This window comes from Camelus bactrianus, chromosome 2, assembly GCF_048773025.1.
Source record: "Camelus bactrianus isolate YW-2024 breed Bactrian camel chromosome 2, ASM4877302v1, whole genome shotgun sequence".
Taxonomy (NCBI): Eukaryota; Metazoa; Chordata; class Mammalia; order Artiodactyla; family Camelidae; genus Camelus; species Camelus bactrianus.
The window spans coordinates 97,170,517-97,191,759 of NC_133540.1; the positions used below are offsets into that span (position 1 = coordinate 97,170,517).

At 41.2% G+C, this 21,243-nt stretch overlaps 1 protein-coding gene across 1 annotated transcript in view; it reads right to left on the minus strand.

Moving 5' to 3' along the window:
• Positions 1–9,843, minus strand: part of GPRIN3 (GPRIN family member 3) — a 70,638-nt gene extending 60,795 nt beyond the window's left edge. The window contains exon 1 of the mRNA XM_045524981.2: positions 9,432–9,843. The gene's annotated coding sequence lies outside the window, so the exon portion shown is untranslated. The remainder of the gene's footprint in view (positions 1–9,431) is intronic.
• Between the last annotated feature and the right edge of the window lie 11,400 nt (positions 9,844–21,243).

Consider the following 21,243-nt stretch of genomic DNA (forward strand, 5'->3'; position numbering starts at 1 on the left):
GGTACACGTGATCCCTGAGAGTCTAAGCAATAGTCTAAAACCATGACCTTTAAACAGGCTTAAAATACACTAGTGCATCACAAACTGTTTATGAGCAATGATAAAGTTCCAATGACAGCAAATGATTTATTAAAAGAATAATTTAGAGTAGTTTTCTCTAATGTCAGCTATGCTAGTCTTGCTAATAAAGTCATTTCTATGATAATGTCACTCTCAGTCATCTCACTTGCATTTGTAGATATTTTCTTGAATAGAAAAAAAGAGGGGGGAGGAAGTTACACTGAGTTTCTGCTATACTCACGTGGAGGAAATTTCGTCTAGTATTCAGACTGGCCAGCAGCAGAAACTTCGATTTCTGAATCTTATATCTGCCCCTTCTTGGTTACTCTTGCTACCCTCTGTTTCCTAGTTGTTTTTAGCTGAATAAAGGTGAAAATACATGTGTCTATGTTTTTATTTTTGATGGCATGAAGGAGGGGTAGAGTGGGAAAGCCCCATCTAGTTCTCAGGGTGGCCTGGCTGGGAAAGAAGCAATCCAGGTGTGGCAAGCAGGTGGTGAAGCTGTGAAGAGGGATGGAAATTGAGCTGAATCTCTAGGGCCTAAGGAAGGACGAGGGAGGCATGGGGGTGCTTGGCTGGGATGAGAAAGGAGCCTGGTTGTTAGCTGCTGGGGGAATTCCCCGAGACCCTGCTCAGGAAGAGAGCCTGCTGTAACTTTGCTGAGCCTCATTTATGAATAAATTTATCTAGTCCAGTCATCTGGGAATTATTTGAGAGTTCAGACTATGTTTTATTCAACATTGAATCCATAGCACATAGCACAGGGTCCAACATATATATTAACTACTCAACACCAATTTATTAAATGATCCAAGCATCCATCTTCCTTAAATCAGGGCCTTCTGCCAACCCTCTCTCACATTCTATACTTCATCTCCTAAATAAAATCCTGCTTCCAGTTGGAGGATGTTTTTCTGTGATTCACAGAGCAGAAGTTCTCCACCCAGTGCAGCTCAGATTGTTAACTTTTATCTTGGACGCACCACTCGAAAGCCACAAACCCCAGGGGGATGATCTTTAAAAACCCATCATTATCATTTTAAACATCACAACAACCACCAGGGGAAAAGGAGAATAGTTTCATAAAAGAGCATACAAGTTTCAGTGTAACTAAATTTAAGTTACTTAAAATGACGAAGAAAAAGTTAACTATATCCCTAAAGAATCTTAACACTTCTGGTCTTTTATATAGTATTAGTCCATTTCAGGTGACATGACACCTACTCCTTAAACACTTGGACATTATTCTATAAGGAAATACACTCTGTCGCAAGAAAGCCCGGCGTCGCTGCAGCACCGTGTCCTCTGTTGGCTTCCTATACTATTCTCAGCGCTGTCTTCTTGGAGTGAATCTGCTAAAGCACTGACACTTTAGGATTAATAATTAGGTGCGAGGATGTTTTTAGAAGTGAGGTGGGAGGCACGATGTGGGGGTGGCAGGCAGTGAGGTGTGCACGAGGAACGAGAGCGGCAGCGGGAGTTGGGGAAGTTTGAGAGATTCCAGAGAGCTGGTAAGAGCTTTCTCTACTTTAGAGACTTGCCTCTAAAGAGATTTTGGAGATTTCATCATCTCCAAAGGGCATTTGTCTTTATTTACAACAGGAATAAATCCGCTCTGACAGTCACCTCATTGTTAGCCATATGAACAGAGCAGTTGCAGTTGCGCACAAGCCAGCGGCCAGGCTGCGCGGCGAGCTGGCTGTGTGCAGCGACGGGCTGGAGGCACAGCCAGCTCCATCACGAGATGCGCCTTTCTCAGCTCTGCAGACACAGCCACAGACTGGGACATGAGTTGGTACCACTCCTGATGGTTTATCCTCCACTGCCAGGCCTCCCAAATAGAATGCACCATCGGTTGAAAGATCGAGATATGCTTTGGGCTTTCAGGAGGCTCTGCAAGTTTGGTGCTTATGTAAAGAGCTGTACATCAAATAAAGATATGGTGCATGTAAAAATATGTAAAGCAACCCAACGTAGAAATGTAGTTATTGGTCAAGTTAAAGAATAAATAAAGTTGTTAAAACTTTTTGTTTGTTTTATTTTTTTTGCAACGTGTGGTACAGGATAAAGCAAGCAAGCAAACAAAACTTCTCACTATCCTCTTATTAACAGACCAGGTCAACTAAGTTTGTATTCATTACCCTTTCACAGAGTCTACATATTTTGATGGTGAAAACTTTTTCGACTGTCACTGTAGTTTACGGGGGTTACCGACATTCAGAATGATGATCTCTCTAATTTGCAGAGTCACACCAACTTCATGAGGACACTCAGAACACTGCAGAGCTCAGTGGTACTGAGAAAACACCCAGTCCAGGCTTCGTGAACTCAGTATTTATGGCTTTTAGGAGGCGAACACAATTAAGTGAGGCTGCTGGAGTACAAGGGACTTACATGAAGTCTCATGTCAGAGAGACAATAGGGAGTAGTGGGGACTGAAGTGTAATAAAGAGGAAGAATATACTGTTATTCAGCTCTGGCTTAGAGAACGTGGGTTGGTGTTTCATTTTTTTATAATCCATCTTCTGATTTTTAAATATTGGCTTAATTAAAAATAAATACCTGCAGGCCAAATAAAACATGATTTTCCTGCTGGGCGCACAGACTGCCAGTTTTCAATTTCTGACCTGGTACATACATCCTGAAACCTGTCTGGGCAGTTTAAGTGACATGCACCGGGGCCCACTGATGCTCATGGCAAAGGATTCTTCTGCTCTGGGAATCTACATATGTAGACAAGAAATCATCCCCCATGCAAAAGGAGAATTCACAGGCATTTTTCACTCACTCACTCAGAGCTTCACCTCTGACCCTGACAGTGACAGGTTTTTGCTGACTGCTTTCAGAACTTGTTCAACGTGAAAACAAGACCAATCCTCCACACCCATTTGTCATAAGCAATTTTTACTCATTCAAGGATGCAGTGGGAAATGTACATCCTTTTATTAACCTTAGCTCTGATTAAAATTCTCATTAGCATTAAAATTCTAGTCACTTCAATTTTGCCTGCATATTTCAAGGAGAAATAATTTATAGGATTCAAAGAAAAAGGTATGCTTAGAGAACAACATAACGAGGGATAAATTAAAAATTCATGCCATGGATAAAACAGTAATTAGAAACAGGCTTTAAAAAGCATGGAGAATTTGCTGAAATAATTGAACTTTAAGCCATGTTTTGAGAAGATTGGGAAACTAATTTCAGATGAAGAAATAAGCATTCCAAAATGATGTAATGGCAAAGGCAAAGACCAAAGTCCAACAAAGTGGAACCCACAATGAATTAAATAGCTTTTGCATTTTTTGGAACAACAACCAATTTTTAAGGGTGAGACAGCACATTCACATCAGGGTGAAAAAAAACCACTTAAAATTTTTATATTATATTCAGCAGCCCTGTCCCACAGCTGTAATTCATAATAAAAACCCGGAGGCAATGCAAAATTCTGTATCCTGATGATACTTGCCATCTTGTCCTTATTAAGGCAGACACATAGGCAAAGGCTATTAGATTTTAGAAAAACTATCAACAAGAAACAAAAAGATGCTCTGATTATGCAGAAAATATACTGAACACAAACACTTAACTCCCTCAAGCATTTCATTTACCCAAAGTTTTACATTATGAAGAGAGAGGAGAGTCTCCTATAAACACAGTATGGTTATTTTAATTTGAGGCTACTTAGAAATCAATATTCTGAAAAAGCAATCAAGAATCTATCCACATAAAGCACCCTGACTATTCTGCCTAAACCAGATCTCCCACTTTGTTGGACCAGTTGCAATTTGGGCTTAAAAAAGGGATTCTCTGCCATGCCTTTCCCTCCAGAAAATTCATAGACGCAAATGGGATTTTTTCAGGAGCTCAGGAGCTCTCTGTCCAGCTGTCCGTTACTGAATTAGCAACAGCACCGAGGTCCCTCGAGGAGCCTGTGACTGGATTTTTACTCTCTAGCCTCGAGTTCTTTTCAGAGTTTGCTTGGTTCTGTAAGTGTCACTGGCTGTGACTACTGACTAAAGCAATCTTCTTAGGATTGGCTTGGGTATCCACTGGGTTTAGGACCCAAGAATTAATATTTTAAAATTGAATCCAGTGTGTAAGGCCAAGAAAGTGCCTGGCCTCAGATCACACAGCTGATCCCCACAATTTTTCTGCCACATCAGACCCTTGGGATGGAGATCACTGCATTGTCATTTAGAAAGGCTTACTGCATGGACTCCCAATTCTGGAAGAAGAACTGCAGGAGGAATTTGATTTCCCTGCCCCAACTGACCACTTAGGAGCTCTTCAGACCCTCACTTCAGGTCTGGCTCCTTCTCCCCTTAGTGGAGAATTAGGAAGAAGAGATCTAGATTTTCGCCCCAGTTCTGACAGCAATTTAGGACAATTTATTAACTTGTCTGGGGCTCATCTGTAATCTTCCTACTTCCCTGTAAATAAAGGCAGGACTAAACAGTGGTGTCCAAACCTGGCTCTTGAAATCCTTTTGGGACCATTAGAGAATGGAGGTTTCTCAGCCCCACCTACAAATTCAGATTCAGATTCAATAGGTCACAGCATTTAACCCCCCAGCGGAAGGTCAGTTATTATTGACTGGAAATAATAATTCGGGTCCTCAATTATGCTGCTAGCTTCAAAGCCCACACTCTAATTACAAACATGAAAAATTAGAAAGCTGTTACTGTATTGCCAACTCCAATACGCCCAGAGAAAAAGCTGTGACCATTTTTCTCACTGGCATTCAAGACAGTAAGTAATCTGAATCGTAAGAGTATATACGTTTTCCCCCAAGAAATTCAACAAACGTCTTTTCAATTCAAATGCAGCCTCTAAATGGTTTTATTATTCCAGACTTGACTCATGCAAAACAGTTAGATTATCACCAATTTACACATTCTGATGTGGACAAAGAAGATGAAAGAGGAGTCCAGGACCTCTTTACAAAAAAGTTAATTTCCATATTTGATTGCACTCTAAATCAACTAACTGAAGCACATGAGTCTCTATTTTAACTGGCATTGGTTCTTCTGGTTAAAGACCTAGCTTTATTCAAGGGGGTATCAATATCATAACATTGTGTTATTGCTTAGGAAAGACAGCAAGAGCTAAAAGAAGGTCACCAAGTTTTCAGACACACAAGTAAAGACTTTCTTCTCTGATTCTATCTCTTCAAAATAACTATCTAGCTACAGAAAAATACTCAGATGTTAATTTCTCAAAATGCATACCCACATATTTAAATATTTACCTAAAACGATGTGCAAGTCATAAAGCAACTGAAACAAAATCTGGCAGGCTCTGCCCTTCCTTTTGGGGTTATGAGTGCCAAGTGGTCCGATTCATCTCCACAGAGCCGCCATTGCCTAGCCCAGGGCTTTGCACCTACCCGGCGCTCAAGAAAGGAGACTTGTTGAAGAGAATAAAAGACTTTGCTCCATTGATGACAATCACTTGGTTACCCTCGCCCCTCTGTGCCAATGACTATACTTGTGTTCCAAATGAAACAATCATGCTACAATGTGGTATATCACCTAATTTCAACAGTTTAACCACTAAATTCATTTGAAACAAGGCTTAGCCAGGAAATCATCATAACAGAGATAAAAAGACAGCAGGAAATAACAGATTAGTGACTGACTGACGTTATGACCATTCTGCCTAGATTTTCTTAAAGTTACAGGATTAGGGAAGGAAATCTTAGATATGAAATAAATAACAATCTTGAGTAACATTTTAGTCTAAACAGAAATTCTGCTGTAATTCTCTTCCAACTTAATGTTCATTTTTTTTTCTTTTTTAAATGATTCTTAAAGAACTTCCTTACTTCACCTCCTTCTTTACTTCCTCCGTCTATATCACCACCCCTTCCTCACTGCCCCCCAGATCCATCCATCTTTTATAAACAAGCTCAAGTCCCACCTCCACTTTGACCTTTTTCTAGACTAATTCAGTCCCCAAGAATCTCCCTCTCCTCTGACTTTACCATCATAAACTTACTGGTAAGTGATCATGTCCTGCCTTTCTCAAGGAACTTGTGCTATTCAGAATATTGTGCAAATGCTGTGTACTAGATCTCTAGTTGACTGTCGGGGGCTGCAAACTGGGGCATCTCTTCTTTATATCACTTAAAGCAGTAGCCTTCAGACTTTCTGAAACATGATGCATAATAAGATATACTTATCATAATAGTCCAGTGTGCCTACACATATAAATATATATTTAAAAGTTCCAAGAACAGTACTTATTTACCCTTCTATTCTATTTTGTTCTATTTTATTTTTAAAATATAAAAGTGCTATCAGGCCCAGGAAACGGACCTCACAACGGGTGGTGACCAGTTCTGGATGGTCACGTGTTGATTACTTTGGGATTGCTGTATGCATTTCTCTCACTTAAAAAAAATAATTTTATAATTATCTGTGATCTTTGGGCTCTGACTTTTTCTGAGTTACTTTCTTCGCTTTTTGGAATCATCTGGGATAATTCAGTGTTTCGAATAGACAGAATTTCCATGCTTTTACCCTGAGTACTGCTGTCATAAAAATAAGATTTGCAACAAGTCAAAAGACTCAAATCTCCATTCCCTCGTTCTCTTTTATTTTCACAATACGCAGAGTAGGTGGTAGAGATTTTGTGGATGAAGAAATTGAGGGCCAGAGAATTATGACTTTCTCAAGGACACACCTCCCTTTTCATCGGGCGTTTGTAATTTAAGGTAAACATGGTTTTGGAAATATCTGAAAAATACAAACTTGGGTAATGTAAACAACATGGAGCCTCAACATGAATGTATTTACCTAACGTATCTGGATCAAATGGTTTATGGACCAGATGTGCTAGCAGCTCTTCTGGACTTCAGTTTGAGGATGGATCGACTTCCTTTTTGGCCCCTACCTTTCCATCTTTATCTCCTCACAGGTTTTCAACCACCTGGAGCTACTTGTTCTTCCTGAGCCTCTGTATATTTTGGTCCCTATACCAGGAATGCCCTTCTCTCTCCTCTTGATCAGACTCGTTCCTCACCAGTTCCCAGGGACCTCCCTGTCCTCTCCTCTCCTCCCCTACAACCTGGCTTCCCCGGAACCCTGTGCACTCCCCGTCAGAGCACTTAACCTGCTCTTCCTCCCTCCCTCCCAAGTTTTTCAGGCTATGACTCTCCTATTCCACAGTCTAGGACCATGTAGAGTTCAGGATAAAAATATGTTGATGGCATAAAGGAATCAATAAGTGAGTGCATGAAGGGCAGAAACAGCTGCCCCTGAAAAAGTGTGTGTGATCTGGGACTAGAATTGTGTGTCCTGACTCTCTGTAGCCAAGCTTTCATGATATTGTGATTCTGTGACCAATATTTTAGTGCTTCCCCGAAGGCTGCAGATTTTGTGACTGGAAATTCACAGCAAAGGATAGCTGCATCTAATACATTCTTTTCCATTTACTTGAGGCACAAGCAAGGATATGTTGCAGGGACAAATAATTAAGTGTATTAGGCAAGCGTACTGATGCAATTAAAAAAACACCTAGGTTTTAAAACTGCTTGTTGGAACCCAACCTGACCGCCAGATGAGACAGTTCTGGTTCACATCATGCCTCAGTCCTCTGTTTCCCATATGAAGCTATGCACTTGCCATTTTGACCTCATCATTTCAGAGACAACAGTTAGTGATTAGGTGAAGCCTCACCACACCAAAGCACACTCTACAAGGATCTCCATGAGTTCCTCTGCACTGTTTCCAAAATAAATTCCACTGATAGAACATCTAGACTTGCAATGGCCATTATCATTTTTTTCCTGTTTATGAATCAACAACCTATTCCGCCCCCCCATTAATGCACAAAAAAATCTTGAATGATTTTCTCCATGATTCTATTTCAAAAGACTATTCTCTCATACAAACTCCTGCCATTTGCAGATAGCAACAGAGAAGATTTCCTTCTTTCTGCTGTGACTCATGGATCTTTATTCCCACAGTTGTTACAGAGGGCAGGCCAATGGCGAACACAACGGAAAAGAAAGAATAGTTTATAACTGGAAAATAAGCACATTCGGGAGAAGTACACTCAAAGCATTATCGAAGTAAAATATGCAGCAGCACCAACAAGAGCAAACAAAAGCCCACGCAAGAGACGTGTAAATATTTCATGAAACTGAAGCCTTAATCAACTCTCTCTCCAAATCTTGCTGGTGTTGTAAACACTTCAGTTTCTTCCAGTCCCACCATGACCCAGATTTTTTGCAAAAACAAAATGAAAACATGGACCAATGGATCTTTAACAAACGTGCTGTGAAAAATCTTTAGATGGAGCATATCCAAGGTACTGCTTTAACAGGAAGAGGACACCTAATAAAAGGTGGTTGCTGCTTGGGGACCTTCAGAGCTCCGCTTCTCCCCTCCCCCTCCAAACCGTGGCCTTTTCCCCACTGCCTATGCTGCTCTCTGGACATTCACATCATCTTAACCTTGAACTACCTACATCCTAAGCGGAGATTTCTCCCAATACCCCCTCCAAAAAGCCCTTTAAACCTGACAGGGCTTTGCTGCCTTCCCACCAGGCAAAATTCACTTTCTGGTGTTGGAAGTACCTCTCTTTCTTCACCTTTTTTCACTGTCCATTGTTGCGTCTGAAATTTTGCCTGTATCTTGTAGGTCTGCCTGGATAGCATGAAGACCTGTGATGTGTATTGGTTGACAGTGTTCTTCAGTGATTTCTTTTCTAAAATCCATCTCCAAAGAACCGTTTATAGCCTCTAGTCTCTACCTGATATAATGTGGTTCCAAAGTTCACCTCTAGATACTGAACAGGTATTCCCTTTATCAACCTCTGCCTGCCCTTCTCTCTCCGCCCATCTCCTGAAAAAAAAAAACTATATATGTAAACATGTGTATACACACATGCACACAAACGCATGTATATTATATATTCCGATGGTGTTCTGACCTTAAAGGGAATGAGTGTAGGAAAATGAGAAAAATGCCGGTGTAGTATTGCCAACACACACACACACACACACACACACACACACACACACACACACCCTATTTGGGTATTCATAGTGTGCAGACCCCATTGATTATAAATCCCCCCGCCCAAGAACAGCAGGCGTCTTCTCCCGTTTACCTGCCAAGCCAGAGCCTAAGGGAGCAATGACCTTGTCGAGAAATTCATCACCTGTGAGAAAGACAGTCCCTCCTGGAGCGCAGGCTGGGTTGGGGACAAGAGCAACAGGCAAAAAGGGTCACCCGGCAAAATATGGGACCGAATCCATCCCCCATCAGTACCGAGCACACCGCAAAGCCCGGCTCCCCCAGAGGTGGGACGCCGCGCAGCGGTGGCGCCGGGGGCGTCTCCTGCCGCGGCCGCCGGTCGCCTACCTGCTGTTGCCCGGTTCTCCCCGGCGCGGCGCGGCCACTGCCTGCGCTGTGGCGGGGGCTTCCCGTCGCATATCCCGAGCAGCGGCTCTCGGCGCCACACCGATGGCTCAGGCGGGCTCGTAGCGGCGGTCCTTTTCAGACCTGTTCCGGGAGCGAGCCGGGTGCCAGCAGGAACTGAAATTACTATGCAAAGAGCAGAGGCGGCGCGCAGGAGCCGGGCGGAGACAGCGGGGGCCGCCCCCACCGCGGGGCTGCCGCCGCCGCCACCGGGCTCGGAGCCAAATTGGAGGTGGGAGTTCACGTGCCCGACTGCTCACTCGTCAGGCCGGGAATGCGCCCATCTGTCCTCGCGGGCAACGCTGCCCCGCCGGAGCATCCGAGGAAGGGGGCGGCAGAATCGCAGGCGGCGGCGGCGGCGGCGGCGGCAGCAGCGGCAGCAGCAGAGGCGGCGGGACGCCGAGCTCCGCCCCCATCGCGCCCCCGCCCAGCCTCCGCGTCCCGCGGGAAGGGGTTGCTGCGCCGCTGCCGCGAGCCGGTGGGGCAGCTGGGCAGGGGCTGGCGGTTCGCGGTTCTGCAGCAAGGAGACCGGCCGCAGATGGAAAGTTAAGAAGGGTCTTAAGGTAGGGCTGGCACCGACAGCGACTCAGCAGGAATTCTGGCCTTTGCTCCCTCCCACAGGTCACCAGACTCCATGGCTGTGTCTAGACTTCAGCAGACGGTTTCTAATAAAGCCGCGTGCAGTCCAGATCTGAAAGCAAGGAGATCACCCCACGTTTCCTACATGTTGCAAAATGTACTGTACCTACGTATTTGGAGATGGCATTGCTGACAGTGTTCCTGCCCCCTCCCCTCCATGGGCGTGGATAGCTTTGGAAATCGTCCACGCAGAGCGGCTCCGGCAATACTGAATGGATGCGTAGTATGGTTAGCAGCTGTAGATGGTGCAAATGATACAATGAAAAGAACTCTTAGTAACTGAGTATTTGTTAGCAAGCACTGTGCAAAATGCCTTATATGCAGCCTCTGCAATTCTCATAACAACCCAGTGAGGTGGGTATTATTCTCCACTTTATTGATTGAGAAAACTGAGACTTCGATGATTTAAACACCTTGCTTGAGTGCAGTAGTAACCTGCACAAGTAGGTTTCAAAATACTGCAGAATATATCCTCTCACCTAGCACACGGGACTCACCCAGGGATCTTGTTAAAATGTAGATTCTGACCCAGTAGGCCTGGGGTGGGCCTGAGGATCTGCATTTCTAACAAGTTCCCAGGTGGTGCCCATGCTGCTGGTCAAAGTCGGGGACTTGAAGTAAGTTTCTTCTTTCCTGCCAGCTCTAGGTGATAGACAGCAACTTCCTGAAGGCGAGTTAAGAAGGGTTCTAAGGCTGTCTTCGCTCCTGGGCAAAGAATGCTGCCATTCATCAGCCATATCAATCTGGTTGATGGAAGGAAGTTTGTAACAAGTGTGCCAGATGGCCATTCCCACAGGAGGCCATCTCTGAAATAACATGTTTGCTACTGGGGTGGTTATGCTGTAATATTTAAGGATGGATATCCTCACTCCAGTCCTCATCCTTATTAAGAAAACCCTAAGTCAAAGTTTTACACCTAACATTTGTATAACACAAAACAGTTTACAAAGCACTCACATGAGTAATTTTGTCTGCCTTCATAACAACACGGGAAGGCAAGTGTAATTTAACTTTACAGGGAAAGAAACCAAGATAGAGTGATGTTCTTGAGATCACTCAGTCAATAAGCATGTAATGGGGGCTGAGTGTGTGTCAGATCTCTAGCTCAGGGCTGTTTTTATTAGACCACTGTATTAGTTTCCTACTGCTGCTATAACAAATTACCATAAATTTAGTAGCCTAATACCACACAAATTTATTATTCTATAGTTTTCAAGGTCCAAAGTCTGAAAATACGCCTTATAGGGCTAAAATCAAAGGGTCATCAGGGCTATGCATTCCTTCTAGAGGCTCTGAGGGGAGAATCTCTTCCTTCCTTTTCTCTTCCAGCTCCTAGAGGCAGTCTGCATTTCTTAGCTTGTGACTACATCCCTCAGAACTCTATTTCTGTCCTCTGCTCTGACTCTGACCTCCTACATCCCTCTTATAAAGACTCTTGTGATTACATTGGGTCAACCCAGATAATCCAGAACAATCTCCCCATCTCAAAATGCTTAGTTTGTTCACATCTGCAAAGACTCTTCTGCATTACAAGGTAAAATATTCCTAGGTCCCAGAGATTAGGATATAGATATTTCACGAGGGTCATTATGTCCACCAAAACTTCACTTAGTACTTATCCTATAGTTTCTGCTATGTTTGACTCATCCTACTCTTCTGCTTGACTTCTCACACTGCTGGGAAGTTCTTTCAATGGAAAAATTCACTTGAAAGTCATTCAAGAGACAATATCAAGTAGGTATAGGCAAGAAATACCCCAAGGTCATGACAAAACCATGACAATGCCCAGTATTGTGGTCATGAAAAAGACATGTAGGATTAGGAGATGCTTATTGGTCTGAATGGCAGTGAGATAATCCTTAGGGGAAATCCTAACCACAGGTAAAGTCTCACTTTAGCAATAGAGAAATTTTTAAAGATTCTGCTTCTCAAAGGTACATGATTAATAAGGCAATTCAAAACTCGTACAAAAAACAGCAAATTCCAAAACTATCAGAGTGACGGTACGCATTAAACTAGTACGTCAAGCAAAGCCAATATATATTATTGAACACCTCAAGGAACTTATAGAAAGACCCTGACATACACAAGTTTAACATTTCACTGGGGACACAGAATTTATGGGGAATGAAAATAAGAAAGGATTTCAGCAAAAGAAACAATAGGAGAAGCAACGTGAGATGGTACATGATTAATTGCCAAGTGAATTAGACAAAGTGAAAGTTTTATTTGGAAGTTAGGTTTATGCACAGAAGTGGAGATAAAACTGGAAATGTAGGTTGGAAGGTTGTGTTGTGAATGATCTTAAATGTCAGGCTATGGGGATGATACTCAATCCGCAATAATAACAATGATAATAATAATGCCTTGTGTTCACATAGTGCCCAGTAATTTATCAAGGGCTTTTTCAGTCATTTGACTTCTTCCCCTCTCCCCCAGAGAAGCCGGCCAATGTGCTCACAAACAAACACAGGCACACCTCACGCAGCATGGAGAAGGAAATGCCAGCTTCTTACCAAAGAGGTGTTCTTAACCACTCTAGAGAGAATAGCAGCTCCGTCCCCTCTTACCTGCCATTTTTCTATCCTTCTTCCCCTGCTTTATGTTTTTCCATCAGACTTCCTACTGCATCCTGATAGAGTATATAGTGGTTTTCTGTCTACTGTCTATGAGGGCAAGGACTTTGTCTCTTGTTCGCTGTTGAATCCCTATCGTCTAAAATAGTGTGCACCATTTATGAAGGGCTCAGTAAGTTGAATGAATCATTATCCCCAATTTAGAAGTCAGGAATCAAAACCCCAGGTGTTTAAGTAACATTTGTGACGAATGAAGTAACATATAAGTGCCTCAAGACTGAAGTCTAGTGTCCAGCCTGATGCTTTTCTGGTAATCTGTTCTCTTCTGAGTGAAAGCTCTTCCTGGTGTTTAAACGGGGGCAGCACTGTATTTTAAAAATATAAGATTTTGACACTAGAATCTTCTTTAAATGTCAGATCTTTCCTATAAACGTCATCAGTTTAGCTGGATTGGCAAGAAGCATTGGTGGGATTGAGTCCCCAACAGGAGGTTCTGGAGGACTGCCACCAGTGCTGCACCAGTTGGCACTGAGTAATGCTGTAAGCTGTTTTGTAATTGTTCTCCAGTTAAGTCATGTGCCCATGTCTTGACACTTTGTATTACAGGCTTTTGGGCTCAGGGACTATAACTTCTACTTCTTGTATATCCACGCATTCTGCTCAGTGCTGGACTCTCAATAGATTTTATCACTGCATGGTTACAAGATGGCTTCCATTGCTTTAAAAATCATATCCTTACAAAACCACATTTAAGACAGTGTAGGGGATCCAATTATGCCACCATAAAATACGCCACTTTGGCATAAGGATTATTTTGAACTGGAGGCAACTGAGAATCAACAAATGCAAGAAGCAGCTTTCTTGGAGTTTCCCTTATCTGACTAAAAGCAGAAACTTCTGAGAAATGAGGATTACCCTAAATCCCCTCTCCTGGGGAAGTTTTGTGGTCATGAAGAAGACGGAAAGTCAGCACCAAGATAGGTCTGCAAACAAACCTTATTAAAATAATTCTTATCTTCCATTAGGTTTCCCCTATATATTTGCCTTCCCACAGTTCGCTGCCCCTAAAAGCCTAAACTCCTTTTTCCTTTGTCTTATCATTTCTATACAAGTTTATTTTTCTTTGTGAAGATGCTGTGTAAGCTCAAGTTCTAACCGCCCCTTTGAGTTACTCATCACTGAGTTTCTTCGGCATCTATGCCTGCTGTACGTGTCAATAAACTTTCTTTTTCTCTTGTTAATCTGTATTTTGACTGTCAGCAGAGCCCCAGTTAGAGAACCTAGGAGGAGAGAGGAATGAGATTTTTTTCCCTCCTCTATAACAGAAGAAAAGAATTCCAGTGGAAAAGGGAATCTCTTTTTTTTATGGAAGAAAAAAATATTTGCCAGAACCCACTCTCTTATTCCCAAGTCATTGGTCAGGATTCAGTCACCAAATCACCCAAGGAGGCTGTGCAAGTGAGCGCCTGCCTAGCCAAGAGGAACAGGCTGGCTTCAGTTTTTCTAGGCTAAATGTCCTAGTGCCCCAATCAAAACTGAGGTTCTGTTAGTAAGAGAGAAGGAAGGTAGGCTGTAGGTTCATCCCTTAGCAGTGTCTTTCACAGAGAATCAGTGTAGAAACTCACATTTAGGTACATTTGATGTCACCTGACTGCCTTTGGATTTCCGGAAGACTGGGGCAACCACATGTCAGCGTCCTACACATTTTCTTCCCTCTCTCCCTCCCTTCTCTCCTTCTCTCTCTCAATCTCTCTCTTGCCTGCCCTTCCTCTTTCTTTCATTTTCTTCTTTTTCTTTTCTTTTCTCTTCTCTCCTCTTCTCTTTCTTTCTCTCTCTTTTTCTTTCTTCTCTTTCCTTCCTTCCATCCTGTCCTCTTTCCTTCTCCTTCCCTCTCCTCTCTTCTGATACTAAACAGCCTTCTGCAGCATCATTTTTGGTCACATTTAGTATTCTGCTGTTTATTTAATCAATATCCTATTGTCAAATGCTTAGATTATTTCCATTTGAAATATTCTTATGATAGACTTGTTTAAATTGATAAAGAAACACTCAAATCACTGCCTGTTTTACCAGAGTCATCTCTTGCCACTCCCTAAACTCATTTTCCCTTCCTGCAATAGTAGTTTGTAAAACACACTAGTACACTGTTCCACGACTTTTCTTTGATTTGTGTCCTCCCGTCACTCCCGAAATGCCCTTTCCTCATAGACACTTACCAAATTCCTAGTCATTTGTGACAAAATCTAGTTATCTCCTCCTCCAGGAACCCTTGCTCAAACCACCCATTCCCTTATTTAATTGCTTCTTCCTCTGTGATACATCTATACCTGGTGTCAATCTTTGTTGTAGTTAAAACACTGTACATACTTTGTGTTTGTATTTGTTTTTCTCCTTTAATAAATGCTGTGTTCCCTGAGGACCAAGTCTTCGTATTATATGATTTTCTATTATCAGTCTTGGTACATTGCCCATTGATTGTTAATGTTTGTAGAATTTCAGGCCAATTTGAATTTTTAAAAGGGCTTATTCTGGTCTAATTGATGTGTTAGGCATTTTAAAATTCATTATTCAGTTTAATTAGAGTTAGAAAAGATGGAATGATCGTTTTATAACAAAAGATATCCAGGTAACTTTAAGATGAGGGAGGAGTCCTAAATTACTTTGGGCTCTGAAAACTGGTTGTGTCTAAACTGTCTTCATGGGTATGCAGCATGGCAGTGTTTGGTCTTTACTCTTGGCCATTTTAGCCCAGTACTCTTATAGATAACATCACCTTCTATTTAAAATTGCATGCCATATGTGTGAAAATCTACTTCATATAAGATCAATTTTCAAATACTTATTTTTTTCCAGGAAATGTTAGGCTATGAGGAGCAAAAAAAAAGAAAGAAAATAGAAAAAAAAAGTGCTGAGTTGTCATCAGCTACTGAGAATTTGTTTGAAAGACACAGGGAGGTAAGGACACACAGGGACCCATTTATGGAAGAGAGCTGCTGTTTCTGATTTCTAAGCTTCCATTTACCGCTTGCTGATGGTGACTGCATCTCAGTTTTCCATTGAGGAACCACAGCTCAGTCTATGTGATTAGGTGGGGCTACCCTTGATCCGCATGAACGGATGACCTAGGATAGAGCAATAGGAGAACCACTGTCCTTGGCCACAGTGATTGGTTCATGGATGGATTCAAGACTCAAAGTATTGCTTGGAACTCTTTTTAAAAATGGAGTCTTCTGACTAGTAGAATGTAGAACTGGGGCAGCTAGTGGAGACCCCTTGGAAGAAGTCTACATGAGGGAGGCATGAAGACAAAGGAAAAGAAAGTAGGGCTGGAAAGAGTTAGAAAGAGAGAAGGAGTGGAGCTCTATTTCTGGTGATATTTAAACCACTACATTCAGCCATCCTTGAATTCATTTCAAATTCTGATAGAATTTTACATTGTTCAATCATTTTCAAGGTGGGTTCGTTTCTTGCAATGAAGAGTTCTTATAGGTTCTTATAACAGCTGCACAGAAAGACTTCATATGTCACCCAGAATAGAGCAGCAGACCCAGTGATTGACAATGATGCTTCTGGTTCAACAAGAACCTCTCAGGTGAATTGGTCACCCTATTCCTTTAGAAGTAGCCATCTGCTATTGCTTCTTTTCCTGAAGCCTCCAAAGGACCTCGTAACTGTGTTTCTTTCTGCTTCTCTGCTGACACTCCTATTACTTGAACTCTTCTTTTTCTTTGCATGACTTGCATTCAAACTGCCCAGGAAAGAGAATCTGATTGACTGTTGGATACATTCCTTTAACTGTATGGAGTACTTTCTTGTAGGTTGTTCCTTCTGGCATGATTTCCTGCCCCATGTCTGTCCCCTCTTTTTGGCTAATGCCTGTGTATATCTGAAGTCTCAGGTAAAGCCTAAGACTATCTGCGATGCTGGGATTGGGGTCAGTCCTTCTCCTCTGTTTTCCTATAGCACTTGCCTGTTCATCACGTGGTGTTTCATTCCCTGTTTACCTGTCGGTCTTTTTACCACCACACCTAGACTGTAATTTCTTTGAGGACAGGAGTTTTTTTTTTCTTGGTTTATGCGTCACACTTGGCACAGGACCTAACGCATAGTAGATACAAAAAAATTAATGCAGGTTAACTACTGAATAAAATCATTATTGATGAGATTATGGTTGTAGCCCTAGTGTCTATCAAAAATAACATTGATCAAAACAGCAAGGGGTCTCCAGAGTTAGTTCACTCAGCGTGTTCAGGGTGTAACATCAGAGGAAAGGGGCTGGAATATAACTAATGTAAAGAAAACTGTGGAGTGTTGAAAATTCATATGCCCATTTAACTTATGTAACTATAAATACATAGTATTGGAGAGGGGTGGGGGAGAGATAACAATTCATATGGTACAGGAATTTGGACATGACCTTCCACCATGTAGCATCTGACCCAGGGTTAGCATGCAATAAGAACCAAAAACCTGCTGTTCCCTCTGTAGGGCTCTCATAGCAGGGTTCTCTGGACAGACTGGGGATGATTCTGGTGTTTAAAGATATTTTTTCCTCATAAAATGGAGCCCCTAAACGCAGTCAACCACCTCATTTGGTATTAGACCAAAGGTTCAGAAATCCGTTCCAAGCCCAGAAGAAAGGGTTCAAAAGAGGACTTAGTACTTTCTTCTAATGAGAAAAGTTGATAGATGATTGATAGACAGGTAGATAGATAAGCTAATGCTGAATACATCTTTTGATTGGAGAGGTTTGGAAGTCCCTGCCTTTCTCTTGCTCCATGTTGCTACAGAACTCAGGTTTTTAACCACATATGCTCAAGACTTTCAGTCCAAAGCCAATTCTGACCAAGACAAGCAGTAGATTAGCATCCTTCAGCTGGTGGAATATGGAAATAGTCTCACTGAATTTCCACATTTGAGTGTGGAATGACTGAGGTGGGCTCTCAGCCACTATGTCTGCAATGGTGATCAACCTTCATCTCTGTTCTCCACCATGTCTTCCTGGTTCATATGGTCCCAGGAATGCTTCATCTACTGGTATTTCATCCAGCCTGTTTAAGATCCTGACCCTTCTTATCCCTTGCCCATCTGTTTTTCTCCAAGGGCTAACGGTACCCAGGTGCAACTTTCTCCAGAGACTGGGTAAAGTTCAGCTTTAAATTGGATGGACCTCCTGGAAAGAGAATGCAATTGGCACACGGCTTCAAGCATAACCACTATCTAGAGACTGGCTGCCTTGCCTAAAACTGCTCTACCTTCTGAGGGAAGCAGACTTTGAAGACTGCTCCACCTTTCCCCCACCTTAAAGATGTTAGCTGTATGTCATAACATTTGCTATGTTCTTTCAGACACTATTACTTTTTTTTCCTGTGTCATGTTCATAAACCAAATTAGTTTCCATAGTCCAAATTTCCCTGGTTCTCCATCCTGTTGAGATCACCAGCATTTTCCATAAAAATATGAAAATTGTTCAACAATGTCCATCAACTGATAAATGGATACATAAAATGTGGTATATCCATACAATATTATTTGTCAATGAAAAGGATGAAATATTCATACGTGCTCCAATTAAAAAGCGGGCAAGAGATCTTAATAGACATTTCTCCAAAGATATACAGTCCATAAGCACATGAAAAGATGTTCAGTATCCTTAGCCATTAGGGGAATGCAAATCAAAAGCACAATGAGATGCTACCTCACACCCATTAGGTTGTCTACTAACAAGCAACAGAAAATAACAAGTGCTGGTGAGGTTGTGGAGGAAATAGAATGCTCACAATTACTGATGGGAATTGAATACGGTGCAGCTCCTTTGGAAAAGAGCTCATCAGTTCGCCCAAAAGTAAAACACAGAGTTATCATATGACCCAGCAATCCCATCCTAAGTATATACCCAAGAGAAAATGAAACATATGTCCACACAAAAGCTTGTATGTGAATGTTCACAGCAGCATTATTCATGGCAGCCAAAAAACAGTAACAACCCAGATAGCTATCAACTGAGGAAAGAATAAATAAAATGTAATGTATCCATAAAATATAATTTTATTCAGAAATAAAAAGTAACAAAGTATTGATACATCTTACAGCATGGATAAACCTAGAAAACATTATGCTAATTGAAAGAAACCAGCCACACAAGACCACATATTGTTGTGCACTATTGATAAAATGTCCAGGAAATGCAAATCTATAGAGACAGAAAGTAGATTAGTTGTTGCCGCAGGCCTAGGGCTGAGGGGAGGAGGGAGTGGGGAGTGACTGGTAATGGGTATGGGATTTCTTTTTGAGATAATGGAAATTTCTAAAATTAGGAGTGAATATACTAAAAAAAATTCAATAGTACCCTTTAAAAGGGTGAATTGTATGGCATGTGAATGATATCTCAATAAAATTGTTTTAAAATATTACTTTAACAACTAGTTTAACCCAATAGAATACATCTTGAGAATTCTTAACTCCCATTATTCTAAGGCTGAGCACACAAGCAACAGTTTCATCTCTAGTTCAGTTTCCTCAGTGCATTATCCTGATCCGTGTTACTTACCCTGCCAAGCTTGTTAACCTATGCAAATAAATTGATACTGTGGTTTGCATGCCTGTCTCTTGTGAGTTTTTCCAGTCCAAATAATCTCCCCAGAGTTTAATTCCACTTGGGATGAACTGATAGAATTGATTTTAGCAAACTGCGAAGCTAAACACCTGGCCTGTGTTAGCCTCACAAGTACTGAATCCCCAAGAGATCCTGCTTAAAATAGTTAGTCAACCAGCTGGCCTCTTGCTTTTTTCTTTTTGACAGGCTTAACCTACAATAAATTAGATGGAACATTGGTTTTCAATGCAGAATATAAAAATTCTTCTTGGAAATGTGCAGTATCACATCACAAAAGAAAAATTAACCAGAAATAAATGAAAAACAAGATATAGTTCCTGATTTTGTTTTCTGTAATGGATGTGAAACCATAGCAAGGATAAACAGTGATGTGGCATTCAGCATCACCACATCAGTCATTAAGAAGAACTGAATTAATAAATGAATAAACTCATGTCATAAGCAGGTTGTTTGCAGGTTGATGAATGTATTCCATTTGCTCCAGACTGGTTAAGTGTATCTAGTTATCATGAAATTGCATGACTCAAGGAGTTCAGCTTAACTTTGCTATATGTAAATGGTGTTTTCTGGATTTACATAAAGTGGAAAATCTGATTTATTTCATAGAATGGTAGGGAAACCTGGAACCTCAAAGAAAAAAAAAAATAGACTCCTCATAGTCTACCTTTCTTCTCACTTCACCCAAGGGCAGAGCTGTACCCGCTATCTCACTTTACTTTCTGAAACCTGAAGTCACCACGGCTATCATTATTGATGAGTCAGTGGGGTTGATGCCTACCTAGAGAAAATTAGGCTCTATTTTGTTTCTATGGTCTTACAGACTCACGTGCGTTCGTAACTATATTAATACTGTGGTACCCAGTTGGCTCCATTTTCTATGGCTGGTATTCACCATCATCATGGTAGCTGAGACATTACTGATGTTCAGGTGAGGATCCAAATAGAAATGGGACAAAGGCATTTTGTAAACACACATCCAGTTTGGCTGCCGTGTCTTAAGCCTGCTTTTTGGCATAGGTGAAGACAGAAGCCAACCTCTAATCAGTCCATGAAGTGCAAGTAACATAGTGGAACAGAAATTCTAAGACTTGATTCCCTACCCTGGAAGGCATGGCTATTAACCATGCCAAATGTGAAGATCTATTTGTGTGTGTATCACAGAAAATATATACATGCACATAAAATACATGATACACAAAGTCTAGATACATAGATAATGTTTTTTTTTTTTTATAGATTGAAGGTATCTCCGACAAGATTACATTTTTCTAAACATTACCAGATTTTCTGGAAGCTTTTTATATGAAAAATGAATGCAAAAACAACTTCCTAATTAAGAAAAGTACTTGATTTTCCTGATCACCTAATGGATTATTGTTTCTATTTATCATTTCGAGGATTAACTTGCTTCACTAATTATCCATGTACTATACAGAGTCTCCACATTTCTCTATAAGACATTCCTAGAAGTTATATCATAAAGCACCTCAGCGTGAGGTGTATCTTTTTTTTTCCTGGAGAAACAATGTTACTATTAGGCCTGGCTTCTCTGATCATGAATTCAACAACAAAATGATTCAGAGTTAAAAACTAACAAATACTAAAATCTCTACAGTCATTTAAAATAACATTATGTTCTTAATTCTGTAGAATGACATAAATAGAATGTGTATATCAATTATTCAAGGGATCTCAAGGTATTACAATGTTCATGTATAAGACAACTATTACAACTGTACTGTATCGTAATGACCTATTTAAAACAAGTAATCCAGCTCTAATAATCATTGCATTAATTACATATGATTCAAGGAACAGTTTTGTTTGCATTCTTACAGTTCAGAAGAAGCTGGGAGGAATAATGTTTTGCCAAATTCTTATTAAAACTGCTTAAGGAAGTTTGAGTGGATGAAATTTTTTTCTA